Below are 4,223 nucleotides of genomic sequence, written 5' to 3'. Positions count from 1 at the left end.
GAGTGGTAGCGAGGGCAAAACAAAGCTCTGGCCATGCTGCTTCATTCATGCTAGATGACCGAGGGCTTGGAGGATGTGATATTTTTTATGTATGTAAACACAGGATATAAGCAAAGCCACAGAGGATGTCTGCCTATAGAGTAATGCTACATAAATAATTTGTGTATGTAAAGGCCGCTACCCACTTTATGGAAACTACACAAACACAGCGACGGAGCATCATTTTCTACGTAGTTAAACGTACATTTGTGCGGCAAAGATTTTGAAATGGACAGTATTTGATGCTCCATCTCTCTGTTTGTGTAGGGTGTGTAGGGCCCTTAATGAAAAAAACAACTATCGTTTGGTATTTATTTCATTAGTCCATTGTTGATATAGTCCCAAAATGTTGTGCATGTCAGCAATCAAGTTTTCAAGATATATAACTTTCAAAATACAGAAATACAGCCCGTATGATGCATTTTGCATCATATGATGCTGCGTCTTGGCTGCTTTATCTCACTTACGCAGACTAATGTTTCATCCCGGCACATACCCTCTCTGATTGAGCTTTTCAGGGAATAAGATTAGGATATATCTTTCCAGAAAAACAAAAAACTACGACAACTGCGTAGTTGAGATTACTTTTTATTTGGAGCCTTACAAAGTTCATTCTTTGCACATGGCTCTCTGTCTCCTGCAGATTATAAAATGACTATGATCACAGCTCGTCCAATATCTTCTTCCTGCCGGTCGGGACGGAGGATGCGGTGGAGTGGCAAATAACTCCATGTCCGTGACTCCAGACACTCAAGCAGACAAATCCAGGGTTAGTCTGTGTGTGTCTTTGCATTTGTTGCAAAGACAGAAAGAGAGAGGGTTTATTCAGCATGGGAGAGTCGGAACCATCCAGTCTGCTATCTGAGGTATTTTTTAAGTACAGCTTTCAAAGCCTCTCAGAAATAAAATTAGCGGAGTTGAGCTCAGTACAGATGGGTCTAGGGTAGACAGATGGCTACGGCTTCCATTTACCTAGGTCTGCACCTTCTGATCTCAGACTGAGATTGAGACTAAAATTAAAACAATTATGTGGTGGGTGAGCTACGCAATATTTTCAAAGAGAAAAAAACATCCATGGAAAAAAAGTACTTTGGATTGGATCTTTTACTGCATCTTCTATTAAGTCTATGATTAGTAAACCTGCTGAGGCCTCCCTGTTCCCAGTGTGCTGTGAGGTCTGTGGGCCAGGCCAGGTGAGGCCTGTCTGTCTGTCTGTCTGTCTGTCTGTCTGTCTGTCTGTCTGTCTGTCTGTCTGTCTGTCTAGAAGGCTCCTGCTGGCAGCCTGGGGCTGTGGCTATGCTGGTTATTCCCTGCGACCATGCCACCGTTCCCCAGCAGGGACTCCAGGGAGCGAGTGCTCTCAGTGTCTGGGCATATGTGGCGCAGCCCTGGGGGCGGGAAGTCCTCGCTCCCTCTCTGACCCTCCCCTGCTGGCTGCCGCCAGGGCCGCTGCAGCCGCACACTCCTCTTTGAACAGGCGGTCGTGCTCCTGCTTGAGCTCCTGGTAGCTCTTAGAGAACATGTGGAAGATGGAGGTGGCAGGGAAGGCCATGATGAGGATGCCACTCAGAATGCTGCTCAGCGCCACCACCTGGCCCGGGATGCTGCGTGGCACCATGTCGCCGTAGCCCACTGTCGTCATGGAGATGATGGCCCACCAATAGGAGGCTGGTATGCTGCTGAAGTCCTGGGCTTCGGTCAGCTCGCTCTCGGCCAGGTGGACCAGCGGAGAGAAGAGGGTGACGGCCACACACAGGAAGAGCAGCAACAGGCCAAACTCTCTGGTGCTCTTCCTCACCGTCAGGCCCAGGGTCTGCAGGCCCAGAGGTGACGGGCCAGCCTCATCACATACAGGATCCTCAGGGCCCTCAGGATCCGCAGCACCAAGCCCAGCTTATCCAGGTAGCTGGTCCCCCCAGCCTTCTCATGGTCCAGGCCCGGATCATCCTCATCCACCACCAGGGACACATAGTAAGGCAGGATGGCCATGGCGTCGATTACGTTGAGGGGCCCGCGGATGAACTCCAGCTTGCTGCGAGCCTGGATGAAGCGCAGGATCCACTCCAGGGAGAACCAGGCCACGCACACCGTCTCCACGATGAACATATTGCGACACTTCTGAGAACACTCACCCTGTGGCACAGATAGACAGAGAGAGAGATTGAGAGATTGGGGGGAGAGGGAGGGGGGATGGAGATTTGGACAAGCAGAGAGAGGAGTAGGTAGAGAGTGGTGATGAGGGCGAGAGAGAGAAAGGCACACACAAGGGGAGGGACAGAAATCAGCAGGTTAGATAATCATCTAGGGAGGAATTACGCGTGCGTAAATGGAACCGAATTCCTTTTTCACGGACTTTCCTCTCTGTGCGTATTCTGACCTTGAACTTCAACATGGGGAAACGCATGTGCCAGCCAGCAATTCATTTGGGGTGGAGATCACAGAAATGGAGGTGTGGCAGAGGTGTGTCTACAGATAAGCATATTCTGATCTTGACTTAATTCCCTAATAATTCCACCACCTTTACGTGCAAGGAAACCCTAAATAAGGTTGAGCATACCCTGTCGGTTCCATGTGGAAAAACATCTACTTTCTTTTTCCCAATAGAAATAACACCATTCTCCATGCACTGCAATTTATAAATTGATAAGAGCTATAGATAAGACCTAGTTAAATGAGTAACCTGCTTGAAGAAAGGGATTGTAAATACAATAGCAATTGTTTTAGATTATTTTTCCTTTTGATCGCTGGAGACTAATGTGAAACCAGTCATATGGCAGAAAAATGAAAAGCATATCAACATGACAGGTATTTCTGCCCCTTTACCCCAGTGAAGTACAAAATATGGTTTTAATGTGGGCAATGTTGCGCCAAATGTAACATTTGTGCACTCTTAAATGTTTTAATTATATGCCCCGACTTTCTGTGTCCTACTATTTGCATCATGCTAAATATTATTGGCCTCTATCAGTATCAACTGTCAGTTATAAATACACATTTAACCGCCAATTTAGTGTTAGTTCCCATTCAGTTGGTAGCCTTAATTTAGTATCATTCCATTCAATGTTTAATTTAACTTCATTTGCTTCCCTGTAAATTATGTCACAGTCGTGTGGTTGTTGCTGAGGATCACTAGTAATAGTGGATCATATTTTAATGTGATAAAGATTGGACATGAAGGCCTACGGAGCAACAAGAAGAACACCCTCCCCTACCTTCAGGCTATGCTCAAACCCTACACCCCAACCCGAGTACTAAGTACACCTCTGGTCTCTTGGCCCTCCCACCCCTACGGGAGGGCAGCTCTCGCTCAGCCCAGTCCAAGCTCTTGTCTGTTCTGGCACCCCGATGGTGGAACCAGCGTCCCCCTGAAGCTTGGACAGCTTAGTCCCTGCCCATCTTCCGAAAACATCTGAAACCCTACCGCTTCGAAGAGGTACCCTCCCCCTAACCCGAAATAAATGTTACGCCTTTCGTGAACTAACACTCGCGCTTTACTTTTTTCCCCTTTACTAGCTCTGACTTTGCTGATAGCTACTTTATTGATGAAAAATGTACTTACTATGACTATGATATGTGGTTGTCCCACTGAGCAATCTTAAGATGAATGCACTGTAAGTCGCTCTGGATAAGATATTTTGCTAGATGACTAAAATGGAAAAATTATATTAAATCATTATGGAGCGCATACCAAACCGTTATTACAGTTTGAACCTGACGCATGGCGCAATACTTGGTGGTTGTCATTCCTCAGTGCAGGCAATAGGGTATATGCAGTGCATTCGGAAAGTATTCAGACCCCTTGACTTTTCCCACAGCCTTTGCCACATTACAGCCTTATTCTAAAATGGATTTTTAAAAAATTAGGACAAAGTAAAAATAGTTTTTTAGAAAATGTTGAAATATCACATTTACATAAGTATTCAGAGCCTTTACTCAGTACTTTGTTGAAGCACCTTTGGCAGCAATTACAGCCTCAAGTCTTCTTGGGTATAACGCTACAAGCTTGGCACACCTGTATTTGGGAAGTTTCTCCCATTCTTCTCTGCAGATCCTCTCAAGCTCTGTCAGGTTGGATGGGGAGCGTCGCTGCACAGCTATTTTCAGGTCTCTCCAGAGATGTTCGATCGGGTTCAAGTCCGGGCTCTGGCTGGGCCACTCAAGGACATTCAGAGACTTGTCCCGAA

The 4,223-nt window shown here is 46.5% G+C and overlaps 1 pseudogene; it reads right to left on the bottom strand.

Moving 5' to 3' along the window:
* Positions 1-614: 614 nt before the first annotated feature.
* Positions 615-2,167, bottom strand: LOC123481385 (annotated as a pseudogene).
* Positions 2,168-4,223: the final 2,056 nt, after the last annotated feature.

The sequence above is a fragment of the Coregonus clupeaformis genome, chromosome 19 (assembly GCF_020615455.1).
Source record: "Coregonus clupeaformis isolate EN_2021a chromosome 19, ASM2061545v1, whole genome shotgun sequence".
In the NCBI taxonomy this organism is placed as follows: Eukaryota; Metazoa; Chordata; class Actinopteri; order Salmoniformes; family Salmonidae; genus Coregonus; species Coregonus clupeaformis.
This window is presented reverse-complemented; position numbering and strand designations above follow the sequence as displayed.